This window comes from Notamacropus eugenii, chromosome 1 (genome assembly GCF_028372415.1).
Source record: "Notamacropus eugenii isolate mMacEug1 chromosome 1, mMacEug1.pri_v2, whole genome shotgun sequence".
Classification (NCBI taxonomy): Eukaryota; Metazoa; Chordata; class Mammalia; order Diprotodontia; family Macropodidae; genus Notamacropus; species Notamacropus eugenii.
In genome coordinates this window covers 158,880,931-158,900,188 of record NC_092872.1, presented here as the reverse complement: position 1 = coordinate 158,900,188, position 19,258 = coordinate 158,880,931, and the positions used below count along the sequence as shown (strand labels likewise).

At 37.4% G+C, this 19,258-nt stretch overlaps 1 long non-coding RNA gene across 1 annotated transcript in view; it reads right to left on the bottom strand.

Annotated features, from left to right (window-relative positions):
- Positions 1-2,713: 2,713 nt before the first annotated feature.
- LOC140509566 (uncharacterized) overlaps positions 2,714-19,258 on the bottom strand; it is a 54,001-nt gene continuing 37,456 nt past the window's right edge. Inside the window, exons 2-3 of the long non-coding RNA XR_011968821.1 lie at positions 17,129-17,283; positions 2,714-3,512 (exon numbers count right to left, since the gene is read on the bottom strand). This is a non-coding gene — a long non-coding RNA (uncharacterized lncRNA). The remainder of the gene's footprint in view (positions 3,513-17,128; positions 17,284-19,258) is intronic.

Below are 19,258 nucleotides of genomic sequence, written 5' to 3'. Positions count from 1 at the left end.
TGTCTTCATCAAAAACAGGTCAAGCCTTGGGATAAAGAACAAAGAAATGCTTGATAACTTTTTAAAAAGAATTATCATGCTAGTCTAATTTTACAACACATTTTTCCTGAGTTACTAAGTTGGTAAATTGGGAATATCATAGATATAATTTGCCTTCATTTTAGCAAAACATTTGATAAATTATCTCACGTCCTTGTGAGATAGAAAGATGTGAACAGGAATGATGGTACAATTAGATAGATTCAGAATTAAGAATATTGTGTTGTTCATTTTTTTTTAACTTGGCAGGAGTCTCCATGAGAGATCTCCAGAAATCTTTGATTGACTTTTTAACTTTTTTCAGTGACTTGACTATAGGTGTAGAAGGCATATTTACCAAATCTGTAGATTACAGAAAGCTGAAGGTGACAGCAAACCCATAGGATAACAGAATTCAATGATATCGTGGCAGGCTGAATCTTTTGGATAAATCTAATATGGTAAAGTTCAATAGGGATCTGTTACATAGATTTTTTTAAATCAATGTGACAAGTTACAAGATGGGGACAGCTTGGTTAGAATGCAGTTTGTCAAAAAAATGGGAGTTTTAGCAGACCACCAACTCAATATGAGAGAGAAGCATAATGTGAAAGCCAAAAAAAAAAGGCAAATCTGTTTTTGGACTTCACTGAAGACATAGTTTCCAAAAATAATGATATAATAACCCAATGGACTTTGTCCTCACCAGATCACATATTAAGTATTATGTTCAATTGTGTGTGCTGACAACAATTTTGTGTGCAAAATAGTTAAGGACCATATCATATGAGTATTTATTGAAGGTACTAGGGATGTTTAGTCTGAAGAAAAGAAAATTCAGTGGAGACATGATAGCTGTCATCAAGTATTTGAAGGATTGTCATGTGGGAAAGAGGATTCGATTTATACTGTTTTGCCTCAGAAGGGTGAATTAGGAACAAAGGTTTTCTGTCATTCAGTTGTTCAGTTGTGTCTGACTTTTCATGAAAACCAGCCCTTCTGTCCACCACTATCTTTCAAAGTCTGTCCAAGCTCATGTTCATTGCTTTCATGACACTGTCTATCCATCTCATCCTCTGCTGTGACCTTCTCCTTTTGCCTTCAATCTGTCCTAGCATCAGGTTCTTTACCAATGAGTCCTGTTTTTTTCATTATGTGGCCAACGTACTTAAGCTTCAGCTTCACTATTTGTCCTGTCAATGAATAGACCAAATCAGTTTCTTTAAGTATTGACTGATTTGATATCCTTATTATCCAAGGGACTCTCAAAAGTCTTCTCCAAAAGCACAATTTAAAAATGTCAATTTTGCAGTGCTCAGCTATCCTTATAATCCAACTCTCCCAACTGTACATTACTACTGGAAAAATCATAACTTTGATCATGCAGACGTTGGCAAGGTGATGTGTCTGTTTCTTAGTATGCTGTCCAAATTTGCCATAGCATTCCTTCCAAAGAACAAGTGTCTTTTAATTTCATAGCCACAGTCACTCTCTGCAATGATCTTTAAACCCCCAAATAAAAAAGAAATCTGACAATGCTTCCATTTCTTCCCCTTCTATTTGTCAGGAAGCAATAGGACCAGTTGATAAGACCTTAGGGTATTTTTTAATGTTGTTCCAAGCCAGCTTTTACACTCTCTTCTTTCAGTCATATCAAAAGACTTCTTAATTATTCTCCACTTTCTGTCATCAGAGTAGTATCATCTGCATATCTGAGATTGGTGATACTTCCCCTGGCAACATTAATTCCAGCTCTTGATTCATCCAGCCTGGCATTTTGCATGATGTACTTTACATGAGTTAAATTTAAAAAGGTGACAATACATAGCCTTGTCTTGCTCTTTTTCTGATCTTAAACCAATCAGCTGTTCCATGTTCAGTTCTAACTGTTACTTCTTGACTTGCATGCAGGTTCCTTCGTAGGCAAGTAAGATGATCTGGTACTCCCATCTCTTTGAGAACTTGCCACATACTGTTGTGTCCACACAGTCAAAGACTTTAGTGTAATCGATGGAACAGAAGCAGATATTTTCCCCTGGAAGTCCCTTGCTTTCTCCATAATCCAGTGAATGTTGGTAATTTGTTCTCCAGTTCCTCTGCCTCTTCAAAAACTTGCCCACACTTTTGGTAATTCCCAGTTTACATATTGCCAAAGCCTAGCTTTCAGAATCTTAAGCACAACCTTGCCGGCATGTGAAGGGAGAAAAATTGTTTGGTAATTTGAACGTTCTTTGGCATTGCCCTTCTTTAGGATTGGCATGTAAACTGATATTTTCCTATCCAATGGCCACTGTTGAGTGTTCCAGATTTGCTGCAATATTAAGTCAGAGCAAAGCTTAGAAGTTTCAAAGGGATAAATTTAAGTTTTATAGAAAGAAAATCTCCTAAGTTGGAATGGGCTGTTTCAGGAGGTGATGACTTCTCCTTCATTGGATGTTTTAAAGCACCTGTTAAATATGCTGTAGCAAGAATTCCTTTTCAGGTATGAGTGGGACTGGATGACTGCTGGGGTCTAATCCAATTGTAAAATTGCGTGACTCTGTGAACCTGTTACTTATTACTTTAGGTAAACATGAACAAGTCACTTAAACCTACCTAAACCTCAATTTACTTATTTTTTAAATGAGGATTAAATTTTATTTGAAACAGCATCAAGTATAAATCTTTCATATATGTGTAGGAAGGTTTTGATGGCTTTTTTTTTTTTTGGTCACTTGAAGAGAAAAGGAACTAGAAGCAGGGCTCCAATTAAAAGACAATAATCTGGGCAAGAGGCCATGAGGGCCTCAACTAAGGTGCTGGACATGTAAATAGGCAGAAAGATATGGGTGGAAGAGATGATTTAGACGTAAAATTGACAAGACTTGGCAAATGATGGAAAATGAGGGAGAGTGAAGAATTGAGAATTTTGCCTAGTTGGCAAAACTGAATGACTGGAAAGATAGTAGTACATTTGACAGAAATAAGAAATAAGAAACTCTAAAGAAGAGTTGGTTCAGCAGGGGAAGGATAGGAAAAAAAGAATCATCACATTTATATTATGTACATCCCAGGTCGTTTTTAGGAAAGCATTTTGTAAATTTCAGGTTGTTCTATAAATGTGTTATTATTATAGTTCCTCTTTCTTATTCTTTATCTGATTTCATGACTCTTTCCTGAATTTTCTACAAATTTTCCCTTTTTTTGATATAAAACTGAAAACAGGATACAATGCTTTAGTAATGATCTTGGCTGTGTAACTAGATTCATTTGTAAAGCATTGTTATTTTTGGCCATACTTACAGCTTCTTGCAGCTTCAGTACATCTGTTTTTAGAGCTCCAATTTACTTCATCATGTCGTACAGTAGGATACACAGGCAGCTGCTATATTGGGAATTCAAGTGGGACAGCAGCAAGCAGGGTGGTCAGAAGAAATGTTGCAAGATGTACAACTTCAAATGATCCAGCATAGTTGTGGACGGCTCAGAAACAGTAGCCAATGGAAGAACCAGTGCTGAGAAATAGAATGACACATTTTGCACAGAAGTAGAGCCTAAGTGATATACAGCCATAGGTTTACCAGTAGCCTCAAACAAACCAAAAGGATTGGCTTCATGCACAGGAAGTGCATTAAAGGGACACTGAACCATATTCTAGGGAGGTTCTCATATAAATAATCATGTGGCACAGTTAGTCACAGCATCTTTGGAGGAGGGATGGGAGGGGAAGGGAATAAGCCAGACATTGTGCTAAGTGCTATAGAAATATTTTCTCATGTGATCTTTAGATATAAAAAGAGAAATGGGCATGTATACTTACATGTACATTATATATTTAGAAGTATATTTACATTTTATGTACATTCCTATATAAATGTTCAAAGTAGGCCTAAAGGGATATATGAGTAAAGAGGGGAAGTTAAATATCATATTCCTCCCCAGGAATGGCAAATTCAGATATGTCAATGGATCTATGATCTCAATGATCACATATTTCCCTCAGGAATGCAGATTGTAACCCATCCATGCCTCCCTGTCTTATACAACTCTGTCCAAATCCTCCACTAATTTCACCACAGGAGAACCACCCAATATGCCTTGGTGCCTTCCCCACATTTTCTTAACATCTCAAGCATACCAGTGGAGCTCACAGGCTGACATTCAGCTATCCATCATACTTGCTACTTGAACAACCCATCTTTTTCAAGCAAATATACCTTTGATAATACCTTCTTTCCTGACCTACACAAAGTTCTACCTTCAAGTCTCATCTCAGCATGGAATTATTAAACTCTAAAATGGAGCATAGGCTCTGGCAGATTCTACCTTACTGGGCTCTGAGTACAATCACCCTAAAAAAATAAAAGTAAAAAATCCCTTTGTTTCCTGAGGATTATCCTAGCTAAAAGTAGGTAAAGTCATAATTAAAAGATAGGCCATTTGGTGATGAATTATTTGATTATTATAACTTCATAAAACAAAGAGTCCTGAATGCACTGGTTTTAAAAAAACAACTTCACTTACACACTCTGAGCATATGTCTACACTCAACCTCAGGCACGGTGTTTCAAATAGCACAATTAAAAATACATTCTTAGAGGTTTCTTTCGTTTTCTTTAAAATGCAAATCTTCCAAGGAGAAATATGAGGAGCTGGATTTTATGCATACGTACATGCATGTATGCACACACAAATATATATATATATGTATATATAATATATATACACACATAATAGATATGTAACATACACATTCCCTATTGAGATTAGAACTTTAAAACATTCTAACTTATAAATCTGGACAGAGTGGATATACTTTAAAATATTTTTAATGATTTGGATTAGCATTATAATATTAACGACTAATCAGGACCACTTTCTTATAAAGATGAGAGACCTGGAATTCACAGCACTAAATGTTTAGGGGTGGAGGAAAAAAAGTGAAAGGTAGGAAAAGGGACACAGAGGAAGGTGAGTGGGAAAAGAGATTAAATTCACCTACTTCACAAATTTTCCTAGTGTCAACCCAGTCCATGGCTCCATAGACAAAATAAAATGCAGCGGAGTTAGGAAAAGGGTAGCAAACAAGTTATTTGTCCATGAATTTGCCTCCTGTTCCTTAACAGCTCAAATTCTTCATATCCCTAAACTTAAAAAAAAATTACCTGAATGTGTGCTTTAATCCTCCTTTTCAATTTACTTGAATGAACAATTGTTGACTTTCTTGTCACAATCTTCTTGTTTTTTTGTATTATTCTTATTTTTCTTTTTAACTTTTCTTCAATCTCTCTCATTTGGTTGTAAAAGTCTTTTTTTAAATTCTTCAGTGAAAACTGTAGGGTTGTAAACTATCAATGAAAAACGATCTAGTGGAAAACTTATATATAGTTATTTCTATGTGTATCATTCCAAGATACTGTATTGTCAGAGAAGAAGAAAAAGTGAAGTGAGGAGGTGACCAAAGCTTTTGGGTGGTGTATGTGGGTAATCCAGATGATTTCAATCTAAAACCTCACTTTCGTCAATTATCAGAATAATTTAGACCAAGATTCAATATAATCCCATTTCTCTGGAACTCATTTTCTATCAAATAAACAGTTACTAGACAGGTATGTTAAGGGAACCTCACAGATTTTATACATACACACATATGTGTATGTACGTATATATATATATATATATATATATATATATATATATATATATGTATACATACATATATATGTGTTGTATGTGTGTGCATATATGGACAGTTAGGCCAAACTCTTTTGGGTGATAACTAAGCTTGAAGCATTTATGACATCAGCTGCAAACAGTTACTTACCTATCAGGAATTCCTCTTCTGCTGGACGCTACATTGTATATAGTCCATATTTTTGCTCAGCTCTTATCACATTGTGTTTTTTATTCTTTTTATTCCTTACTATCATAAGAATATTATAAATTGTATATGATAATTAGGGCCTTGCAATAAAGTTATCTCTATGGCTGCATTTTTCAAGAATCTTTAAAATATATGTGTGTGATGTGGTCGTCAAAAAGGATCCATCAAAGTGGAGAGGTGTAGTATATAAAAAATAATACAAATTCAGGTGGGCTCTGGCATGTATAAATTTCTTAGACTGTATTGAGAGATATAATACCTTGAATAAGCAAGATAATATTATTATTGTACTCTGCCATGGTCAAACCACATCTACTATATTGTATTCAGTTATGAGAGCCACTTATAAAACAGGACCTTGAACAAGACCCAAAAAAAGAGCACGGGAATTGGAGACCATGCTTTATGTGAATCAGTTACAGGAACTAGGAGTGTTTTGTCTAGAAAAGAAAAGACTTGGGAGCAGGAGACAGCATGATAACTGTTCTAAAGATTTGAAAATCTGTCATATGAAAAGGGAATTTGAATTATTCTTCTTGACCCAAGAGGAACAATGAGCAGAAGGTGTAGCAAAGCAACTACAGATTCAATGTAGAAAAAATTTTTCTAATAATTAGAGCTATCCAAAAGGTAAAAAATAAAAGGTTACCTTATGAAGTTCTAGGTTCCCCAGCACTGAAGGTCTTCAACTTGAGGCAAGATGCCTACTGGTCTAGACCATTGTAGTAGCAATGATTCCTGAATTGGTATAGTGTAGAATAAATGATCTCTAATATCCCATCTAACTCTATTAGTCTGATTTTTGTGGTTTTATGGAATAAAAAGGAAATACTAAAATTTACTGAGCATTTGTTGTATCCATTATTTAAATAATACTCCTATCTAATGTATGTTTAAGATCCATTAAGATGAACATGATTTACAGCAGGTATTATCAATCCTATGAGTCTTAAGTACCACTAACAGAACTAAGCAATGTTCCTGGTTGAGACTACTAGAAAGATAAGGGGATGAAAAGAAGAAATAGTAGAAAGTAAGATAAGATGGAGAAAGGATGGATAAAGTTATAGATAAGAAGGGGGAAAAGTGAGCAAAAAGTGACAAAGGTCTGAACTAGAGTGGTGGCTATGTAAGTGGTAAGAAAGAGACAGAAAAACCTGAGATCTTTAACTGAGATTTTATACCTGAGGGACGATGATTTGTAATAACAATAAATAGCATTCGTAACATGCCTACTACATGCGAGGCACTGTGTTAAGATCTTTATAAATATAATCTCGTTTGATCTTCACAACAACTTAGGTGCTAGTATTAGTCTTAGTTAAATCTATTAGTTAAAGAAACTGAGGCAAACAGAGATTAAGAGAATTGTCCAGGGTAACACAACTAGTAAGTGTTGAGGTCAGATCTGAACTCAAGTCTTACTGACTCCAGATGTCTCCACATGTGAGAGTGAGGAGTAGAGGACAACATCAATGTTATAAACCGAGTTAATTAGAAGGACAGTGGTGCCTCAGCAGTATTAGGGAAGTCTGGGATGATTCTGGGGGGATAGTGAGCTTTGTTTTGGACATGTTGAGTTTGAGGTGCCTATAGGATATACAGTTCAAAATGTTCAATAGGATGTTATCTCCTGGAGCTCAGGAGATAGACCAAGGTGAGACAGAGACAGAGGCATAGACAGAGAGACAGAGACAGAGACAGAGAGACAGAGAGAGAGAGAGAGAGAGAGAGAGAGAGAGAGAGAGAGAGAGAGAGAGAGAGAGAGAGAGAGAGAGAGAGAGAAAGCATATCAGCACAGAGATAGTAATTGAATGTATTGAGGCTGATGAGGTCACCAAATGAGAGAATATATAGAGAAAAAAGATCAGTACCACAACGAAACTTTGCAGTAGTGGGCATCACATAGACGATGAAATGAGTGAAAGAGAAAGAGAAGAAGCAGACAGACAGGCAGGAAGAAAAGCAAGAGAGAGCAGTCATGGAAATCCAGAGAAGAGAAAAAGAAGCCAGGGGAGGGTGGTCAACAGTGTCAAAGAGAAGTCAAGAAGGATAAAGAGTGAGAAGAGACCATTATATTTGGTGATTAAGATGAGGCTGTCAACCAAATTGCAGAGGATTTAGAAGAGACTGAGAACAGGAAAAGTGGAGGAACTGAGTATGTTACTTTTTCCAGGAGTTTGGATGAGAAAAGGAGAGATATATGAGATGATAGCTAGCAGGAATGGTGGAGTCTGGGAAAGATTATTTTTTAAGAATGGAGTTTGGAGTGTTTTAAGGAGTTTTAAGTTTTGAGTGTGTTTGGAAACAGCAAGAAAGGAAATCATCGATAGCGAGATATTAAAAAAGAGAGGGAGAAAGAAAGAGGGAGGGTAGAAGGAAGGAAAGTTAGAGTCAGAAAGACTGGGAGAAAGAACAGAAAAAGGATGATAGTGGGAGCAATATGCTAGAAATGGGGGATAGGATAGAATGGAGAAAGGAATAGGTATGTTTGTTTAACAACTGGTTCTCTTGGAGGAGGGTAGTATTATATACACATGACACACTTTTGAGTTTAATCTGTTATTAACATTTTTATTCATCACTTTCTTAAGTCAAAACAGTCAACAAAACAATAAATCACGGTCTGGTTTGTAACCTTTGCTCATTTTTGAGGTTAAATGCTCACACTGAAAATTTAACATTTGGCTTTCAGGAGCTCCTGCGAGCTGGCTCCGACACACTTCTGCATATAACAACAACTGTAGATGGGGTGAGCAAAGGAAGCATCTCTTCATAAGAGGCTGGAGTACAGGAATAATGTGTAGGATGATACTGGTTTATTTTTGGTTTTTGAAGATTTTTTAAATAAAGTGGAAAGACTGTCAGATAAAAATCAGGGAGTCTGATCAGGAAAAGAGGAGAAGAGGGAATTAAATAGATTGAGGAACTGGAAGGTTAGGATATTTGAAAGAAGAGCAGTATAGCAGAGTGAAAACAATGATTTCCTTAAGGAGAATCAATGATTTTGTGTGTGACCTTAGGCAAGTCATTTGACTTCTCATTTTTGTTTTTTCATAAATAAAATGAAAATAAGAAATGCCATAGGGATATTGCTAGAATGTTAGCCAAGACTGATGGATGATCTTTGAGCTCTTTTGAAGACAAATGACATAAACAAAGAATGCTTAATATTGTTGAGGATCAAAATGGCATTAGCCAGAGTGAAAAATTAAAAGAACAGATTTTAATAGAAATATAGAAAATGATTGGGTAAATAAAAGCCAATTCCAACTGCCTGTTCCCCATAATGCAAGAACAAGGACCATCTGATGAAGTTAAAAAGCAACAAATTTAAAACGGATAAAAGGAAATACTTTTTTAAGCAGCGTATAATCAACCTATGGAATTCGTGGCCGCAGGATATTATTGAGGCAAATAGTCTTGCAAGATTCAAAAAAGGATTAGAAATTTATATGAATAGGAATAACATTGGCAGTTACACTAACTAGGTTAAAAAGTTACAAGGCATATCAATCCCTATGCTTCAGGGCATAAACTGATCACCAGCTGGGGTTAGGAAGGAATTTCCCCCTTATGGTATAGCAATGCTTGACCAGGTGCATTATGGTTTTTATTTTTGCCTTCCTCTGTAACATTAGGCATAGACCATCGCCAAAGGCAAGTTACCAAAGTAGATGGCCCAATGATCTCTTAACTGAGGATTTCTATGTTGTTATTCCACAATTCTGAGTATAAAATACACTATAGATATAAATTCTGCTGGTATGAGAATTGTAAAACTTCCATTTTGTAATGTAAAATGACTTTATTTTTCAGAATATATATATAATGCTACAAACAATTAGATATATATGTAATATATATCTAAAATATATAATAATATAATGCTACAAACTATTAGAGAGGTGCTATGGTGTCATGGAATGAACTCTAAATTTGGAATCAAGAGACCTGGGCTGTTGTCCTGACTCCACACTTTATTAGGTGTGAAATCTCTTTGCATTTCAATTTCCCCATCTGTCAAATGGAGAACAATAATTATTTGTACCATCTTCCTCACAGAATGTGACAACCAAATGAGTCAAATATAAAACACTAAATGATCAACATTTATTAAGCACCTACTACATGTCAAGCACTAGTGATACAAATATAAAAGACCTATTTCTTCCCTCTAAGACCTTATATCCTACTATTGATAATAAGGTGAGTTTTTCTTATTATTACCTAGATAATAGTTCATATCAAGAAATATGACAGGCAGCATCTCATAACATATAAAGTGCTAACTTTGAAGTCATGAAGACTCAGGCTGAAGTCTTGTCTCCAGAGCATGCTAGTTGTATGACTGTGGATAAGTCAATTAACATTTCTGTGCCCCAGTTAAACCTCTAAGATTATAAATTACAGTCAAGTTACCAATCGACATCAATGGAGAGCATTTCTACAACAGGCAATGGAAAGAGCATTAGATTGATAATCAGGAGACCTAGCTATGTCATTCACTAATACTGTGACCTTGGGCAAGTCACTCAGGAACCTGTGCCTCAGTTCCTATAAAATGAGGAGGTAGGACTTGATGATCTCTGATATTCCTTACATTCTGAGTTATAAAAAGAATTTAAGGTGGGCACAGACAATGCCCAATTTAAGAAGGTCCTATCTGTTTGGTCTAGTTACATGAGTATTTCTTATAATGGAAGAAATACATTATTTAGATTAGGAAATACATAAATACATTTTGCTGAAGAGAGAAGAAACCCAGTATCTTACATGTTTTGTTGGAGTTCCTACCATATATATTCTCCAGACATTAATTCCTCTCAGACATATCTACTTTCCTTTTACCTTGGCGGTCAATCATTTTGTCTACTTAATAATAATGGGCATTAGTACAGTGACTTAAAATTTACACACTGTATGTGTGTAAATACACATATATGTGTAAATACACATATACACAAGTATGTCTTTTATGACTCACAATGTTATGGAATAGGTTTTGCAGGTATTATTATCTTCATATCATGGATGAGGAAACAGATTTAGAAATATTAAATGACTCTTTCAAGGTTAAACATCTAGTAAGTATCAGAATCAGTATTTGAATCCAGGCCTTCCTATTCCATGCTGCCCCTCATCTGTAGTGTGCTTACTATTCAGATTTTTGTGATTATAATGAATCTATAATGATTTAAAAGGGGTGGTAGATGGAGTTAACAGTGATTCTTTTCATTCCCCTCAATATCAGCTGATTTCTCTCCAAGTCCTCCTTCCTTGTATTTAACAAGTCTTTCTCAATATCTAACGAGTAGCCCCCAAGAAACCTCACAACTTCTAGTGTAATCTCTTGTAGTGTTCATATCAGTCACAAATGGAAATGAGCAGTTTCATCTCTTTCATACAGCTGGCCAAAGATCACATGATGGAGAACAATTCCACCTGCCCACAATTGTGGGGTAGATAAGGCACACAAAACTAGTCCCAGAGGAAACTGGAATGGGTGAGTCAATTATACAAGTGTTTTGAAAGGTGGAGTAATGTGGAATGGCATCGCCCACATGTGACCACAAAGCAAAGCAGGTGTAATGCAAGCAGGCCTACACCTGAGCCCTGAAGGGGATAATCACAGCAGGAACAATTGGTTTGGGAAACTTTTTAAGAGACCTACAGAATACCAGGTTTTGTACGAAGAAAAAAAGAACATTTTACCTTTTCAAAATGTGGTGCTTGAGAAAGGCTTAGGATTGATAGCAAAGAAAAAAAATTTGTTCCATAGGTCCTGAATTTTTTAATACTTTCTTTACACTTCTTTGTATACTCTATGCCTAACACATAATAGGTATTTAATAAATGTGTGCTGATTGATTGACTTCCCTTACCATTATTTAATTCAGTAAGTATTTATTGAGCACCTACTCTGTGCCTGGCACCCTCCTAGGCTCTTTTGAAACCAAGATAAGATGAATTAGTCCCTGTCCTCAAAGAATTTACACTCTATAGGTGGAGCTAACATATACACATAAAAGTAAATAAAAACATATTACTTTTATAAAAATGAAGTATTTACAGACTGGGAATATATTGCTGGCTTAATATACTAAAAGACAAGACAATCTGATAGGTACAATCTTTGTTACAGGACATTTTCTATAAAAAACCATTCAGAGAAACAAAAACCATAGCAATGGCTTTGAGAATCTAAGAACCTGTCCAGAGGGAAGGATTCATTATTTGCTACTTTCTTCTGCACACACACACACACACACACACACACACACACACACACACACACACACATATGTGATACAAAAACAATGAATTGCTTCACTATTTCTGGTAAAGATTAAGTTTGTAGTCATATAATTTTATAACTGAAAGTCAAGTCAAAAAGCATATATTAAATGTTAGGCTTACTATGCGTCAGACATTGTGCTGAGCACTGGGGATACATATACAAGGAAAGAGAAAGACAGCCCCAGACCTTAAGGAGCTTATATTCTAATTGAGGAAGCTGGTTGACGCAATGGAATTCCTGGCTGGAATCAAGAAGACCTGAATTCAAATATGACCATAAATACTGACTAGTTGGGGGTGGAGTCAAGATGGTGGAGTAGAAAGACACACATACTCTAGCTCTTCCCCCACAGCCCATAAAATACCTGTGAATCAAGACTCTCAACAAATTCTAGAGCAGCAGAAGCCACAGAACAATGGGGTGGAGGAGATTTCCAGCCCAGGGTGACCTGGAAGGATTATGGGACAGGTCTCTCACACTGGATGGAGAGCAGAGCCCAGCCTAGCCTTGGCCATGCAGCACCAGGAGGAGCAGGACTGGAGCAGGCTTCAGGATGGAATCCCAGGCTGCAGGGGTGGTTCACAGATCCCTTAACCCACAGGAGCCAAAGGTCAGTGAGAGGGCTTTTTCAATCAGAGGGAGAAAGGAGCAGGGTCCTCCCTTAGCCCTGGCCTTAGACGGTGGTGGCAGTGGCAAAAGCAACAGCAGCGGGTGGTGGGCGGCTGCGGTGGCTCCAGCAGTAGCCAGGATCCATTGTTGGAATGGTTCAGCTTAAAGCCCCTGGGGGAATTGAGCAAATGATCTGAACCTCTGCCCTTAGTGGTGGCCCTGCCCGTGCATCAAGTCTCTGGAGGAACTGAGCAACAATCTGAATCTCAGCGCTGAGCATGGGCCAGGAGCTTGGCAGAACTGGAGGCCCCTGAGAAGTAAACTCCTCTCCCTTGATTGTGCCACCTTGAAGGAACTGAGAACTTACAGGTCCCCAGAGTATACCCTACTCTTGATAATGGACCCCAAAGTCAAGTAACTAGTTGGGAAAATGCCCCAAAAGGGGAAAAAAATAAGACTATAGAAGGTTACTTTCTTGGTGAACAGGTATTCTCTCCCATCCTTTCAGATGAGAAAGAACAATGCCTACCATAAAGGGAAGATATAAAAGTCAAGGCTTCTGCATCCCAAACCTCCAAAATTAATATGCAATGGCCCCAGGTCATGGAAAAGTTCAAAAAGGATTTTGAAAATCAAGTAAGAGAGGTGGAAGAAAAATTGGGAAGAGCAATGAGAACAATGCAAGAAAATCATGAAAAGTGAGTCAACAGCTTGCTAAAGGAGACCCAACAAAAGGCTGAAGAAAATAACACCTTTAAAAATAGGCTAACTCAACTGGCAAAAAAGATCCAAAAAGCCAATGAGGAGAAGAATGCTTTCAAAAGCAGAATTAGCCAAATGGAAAAGGAGGTTCAAAAGCTCACTGAAGAAAATAGTTCTTTAAGAATTAGAATGGAACAGATGGAAGCTAATTACTTTATGAGAAACCAAGAAATTACCAAACAAAACCAAAAGAATGAAAAAAATGGAAGAAAATGTGAAATATCTCATTGGAAAAACAAGTGAGCTGGAAAATAAATCCAGGAGAGATAATTTTAAAATCAGGGGACTACCTGAAAGCCATGATCAAAAAAAGAGCCTAGACATCATCTTTCATGAAATTATCAAGGAAAACTGCCCTGATATTCTAGAACCAGAGGGCAAAATAAATATTGAAAGAATTCACCAATCACCTCCTGAAAGAGATCTGAAAAGAGAAACTTCTAGGAATATTGTAGCCAAATTCCAGAGTTCCCAGGTCAAGGAGAAAATATTGCAAGCAGCTAGAAAGAAACAATTCTAGTACTGTGGAAGTACAATCAGGATAACACAAGGTCTAGCAGCTTCTACATTGAGGGATCAAAGGGCTTGGAATATGATATTCCAGAAGTCAAAGGAACTAGGATTAAAACCAAGAATCACCTACCCAGCAAAACTGAGTGTATTACTTCGGGGGAAAAAATGATCATTCAATGAAATAGAGGACTTTCAAACATTCTTGATGAAAATACCAGAGCTGAAAAGAAAAGAAATTTGACTTTCAAACACAAGAATCAAGAGAAGCATGAAAAAGTAAAGAGGAAAGAGAAATCAAAAGGGATTTACTAAAGTTGAACTGTTTACATTCCTACATGGAAAGATAATATTTTTAACTCTTGAAACTTTTCTTAGTATCTGGGTAGTTGGATTCATTACACACACACACACACACACACACACACACGCACACATACACACATACATACACAGAGAGAGAGAGAGAGAGAGAGAGAGAGAGAGGGCATATGGTGAGTTGAATAGGAAGGGATCATATCTAAAGAAATAAAATTAAGAGGTGAGAGAAGAATATATTGGGAGGAGAAAGGAAGAAATGGAATGGGGCAAATTATCTCTCATAGAAGAGGCAAGAAAAAGCTTTTTCAATGGAGGGAAAAAGGGGAGAGATGAGAAGGAAAAAGTGAAGCTTGCTTTCATCACATTTGGCTCAAGGAAGGAATAATATGCACACTGAATTTGATATGAAAATCTGTCTTACACTACAGGAAAGTAGGGGAGAAGGGAATAAGCAGGGTCAGGGAGATGATGGAAGGGAGGGCAAATGGGAGGAGGGAGCAATTAGAAGTAAACACTTGGGGAGGGACAAAGTCAAAAGAGAGAATAGAAGAAATGAGGACAGGATAGCATGAAGGGAAATATAGTCTTGCACAACATGACTATTATGGAAGTCATTTGCAAAACTACACATATACAGATTATGTTGAATTGCTTGCCTTCTCAGTGGGGATGGGTGGAGAAGGAGGAAGGAAGAGAAGTTGGAACTCAAAGTTTTAGGAACAAATGTTGAAAATTGTTTTTGTGTACACTGGGAAATAAGAAATACAGGTAATGGGGTATAGATAAATTTCTATTTTCTAAATTTGTTTTGCCCTACAGGACAAGAGAGAAGATGGGGATAAGGGAAGGGAGGGGTGTTAGAAGGGAGGGTACATTGGTGGAAGGGGCAATCAGATTGCAAGGAGTTTTGGGGTGGGGGGAAGGAAGAGATGGGGAGAAAATTTGGAACTCAGATTTTGTGGAAATGAATGTTGAAAACTTAAAATAAATTTAAAAAATTACTGACTAGTTATGGTTGAGTCATATAACCTCTATCTACTTTAATTCCCTCAGTTATAAAATAGAGATAGTAATATTGCAGCTTTGTTGCAAGGATAAAATGAGATAATATTTGTAAAAAGTCCTTTAGCATGGTGCATTGCACATAAGTACCATATAGATGCTTATACCCTTTGCCCTAATGAGGGAAGACATCATATAAAAGGGAGCTGAATATCATGGGGGTGGGGGAGTGCAGAGAAAGAAGGTACCACTAAGGGCCACAGTGGAGAAATTTGGAGTAGAGCCAGAAGAGGAACAAAAGAATGAACGTGGTTGACCTGGGCACTTCTCCAAAATGGACATTCTAGGAGGAACTCACCAATTGGAGAAGGGCACCATGAAGTCAGAGGGACATTCCAGTGTGAGAAGGCTTCTGGGATATGGTTGAGAAGCCTGGAAGCTCAGGGGCAGAGCTAGGAGTGAAGGAGTGAAGTAAGCTAGAAAGAGCTGTAGAGATCACCTTTCCCAACTCCATTTATAGTTAAAGAAACTGAGCCCAGCAAGGCTGGTGACTTACAGCATCACACAACTAGTAGATAGTGGCAAAACTAGCACTTAGATTTGCACTATATCACACAGTCTTTCAAAATAGCTCACACAATAAGGTCATATGTAATTTCCAGTGGCTTGCTGTTCAAGTGTTGACCAAGCAATCAAGCAACAAGCATTTTTAAAGCAACTATTATGTCCCAGACAACTGTGTCCCCAGTGTCTAACATATTACTAGTCAGAAAGCTTATGATCTATCAGGGGAGAAAACATGCACTCATCTAAATATAAACATACATAGGATAATTTCAGCAGTGGGGAAGAGCATTAGTAACTTAAGGATGGGAGGGTATCTCATGTTGGAGCTAAGCTTTGAAGGAAATGCAGAATATTAATAAGTACAGGTGAGGAGGGAGTGCATTCCAGGCACGTGGGAAAAAATGGGAAATGGAATGTCATTTATGAAAATGAGAAAAGAGACTAGTTTAGTTGGACAAATATATAAATGAAAAAGATGTCCCCTCCCTTCCCCCTTGGTCATAATGGTAAGAGTGAGAGATAACCATGGTCATCCTAAGTGCCTGATTGTCATCTGCAAAATATCAGCCAGAAAACAAGACAAGCCACCTGAATGATGGGTGGAATCCCTATGGTGAATTCACTCAAGGTGATGGACAAAATTTCCACAGAATGGGCTGACCTAGTGACCTGTATCATTACAGGAAAACCCAAATAAGTAATCTCAGAGATTCATTTAAGTATTAGGATAAGCTAGTTCAATAGCTATGCATAAAACAAAGGTAGTATACCTGCTTTAAGATTTTCAAATATTTCACTCATTAGTTTTAAACAGCTCAATCAAAGTCATTAAAGATGCATTGAACCATCAATATATATGTATATATGTACATATCTATATCTATATCTACATATATATCCGTTCATCTTTGCATATATATAACAATGTACCTAGATAAGAATCTACCCAACTCTTACAGCAGAAGCGAGGTCCATAACTTCATGTGGTAATCCATCGTAATATTCAACAACTGTCACTCTCAAAATGTTCTTCCTTATAGGATAGGTGTTGTAGGTATGATTTCATAATTATGAAGAGCTCCCTGGTGTGGAAATGTATCTTTTTCAATGCAAGCTAGCATCTCCCCTGAGAATTATAGAAAACTGACTACAGCATTGAGAAGTAAGTGACTTACCCAAGGCCACATAGTAGTCTATGTTGGAGTGAAAAATTGAACGCAGGTCTTCCTGTCTTTGCGGTTAATTCTCTATCCACTAAGCCACAATTGACTCTTCTCTTGTATTTGCCCTAAACTGTTTGGATCACAGTTTAAGGTTATTTTATCTTGTTCTGTCTCAGGCAAAAAGGTAAAAAAGAGTTAGTTAAGCATCTTCTAAAATACTTTGGATATTAAAGACCATTCCTAAGTCTCTCCTCACTCTTCTGTTCTCTAGATTAAACATTCTCATTTCTTTTGCCTTACCTGTGGTTGACTTTCCAAACCTTTATTTATTCTAATGACTGCCACAAACCCTCTCTAAATTTTTTTATCCTTCTTCTATGACTGACTCCAGAACTGAGCACAATCAACTGGAATCTGGTCAGGCTGCATATAGAAGGAAAGACCCCAGGTATGACCATGTGCTTGTGACTGTGTGCATGTATGTATATGTATGTGTACATACCAAGCATGGAACATGGATCATTGTTTTAAAGCCACAGGGCATGGTTTGCATAAACAATATTTTCTGCTACATAACAATTCTCAGCTGATTTTACTGATTCAGTTGATTACTTTTTGCCTGATTATTGCAATAAGGTCTCCCTGAAGAACTTTGCAACTGATGGAGTGACATGGGAGATAATGACACAGGACCACCCAGCATGGCATGCCCTCCTCAAAGACCATGTCATACTCTAGGAGCAAAGCATAATCTCAAAAGAAGCATGAGATGAACAAATTTAGACATCTCCACTCCAAATACCCATGTGAACTATTTGTGCTCAACTTGTAAAAGAACCTTCCAAGCTCATATGGGTCTGATCAGCTACAGTCAGAGACACTGTGCCTTGGCTCCAACATACTGATGTTATTTGGACCCTCTTTGAGGATGGACAACAACCAACCACCAACCATTAAAATGAAGAGTCTAGACCAATGTTTGACTTTTTCCACACTTTCAAAGCCACATGCTTTATTTGCCAGAAATCCAGAATATGACCATTGCACCATAGGTGGATAATTTAATCAAATACTAAAGAACAACTGGCATAGTCCGGCATTCTTATAACACCAGCTCCTAGGAAGACTGAAGCTAGGGAGTTCTGAGCTGCAGTGGGATATGTCAATTGGGTATCCACACTAAGTTCAGCATGCTGAAACTCTGGGAACAGATGTAGTCATAGGGGTAGGAGTGCATTAGGTTTTATATAAAGGGGTGATTCAGTCGAGGTGAGAAATGGAGCAGATTAAAGTTCTTAAGCTTGTCAATTTAGAACAAACCAGTGAGTAGCTCCTGCATTTCTAGCCTATTCTAAATGGAGAGACTTAGTTTAAAAATTTGTAAATAAAAAACAATTAGCATGAAATATTGTTCTAAATCTCCTCCCCAATTTCACCCTCATCTGTTCGACCTTTGCTCTTGAAGAAGACCAATGAGTCTTGTCTTGACTTGCCCAGGAGTTAGATTTAAGTGAGGTCTGAGAGCTGAGCAAAGTTGTCAGCCTCGCTCTCTCTCCTTCAGAGCCATTGGAATCCAATGGCAAGGCAAAGGTCAAGATGACTGGAGGTGGCCCAGGATTCAGTGAGTGACTTTGGCCTTTTTACATTAAGGTCTTTCCCAGGTCTCAGCTTCTCTGAGGCAACTTCCACTTAATGACTAAGAGCTGGTCTCAGTGTACCATGAGGTGTACGGTCAGTATACTAGCATTATGCCAGGAAACTAAATTGCTCCATTTAATTAGTCTTAGGAAGATTCTGAAGATCACCAGGCAAGATGAGGTACCAGACACTGAGGTGTTTTCTCGAACTGCCAAGCATTCAAACTCTACTACAAAGAGCATATTTTCAATGGGCTGGCCATGTTGCTTGAATACCACAGAGCAAGCATTCATATGGTGGTCAGAAGAAGCAATACAAGGACACTCTCAAGGTCTCTCTGAACAGCTTTGGAATTGATTGGGTGACATGGGAGACAATGGCATAGGACCTCCCAGTATTAGGTGTCCTCACCAAGGAAGGTGTTGTGCTCTATGAGCAAAGCAGAACTGAAGTAGCTCCAAAGAAAAGTGAGATGTGCAAATTTAGAAAATTCACCCCAAATAT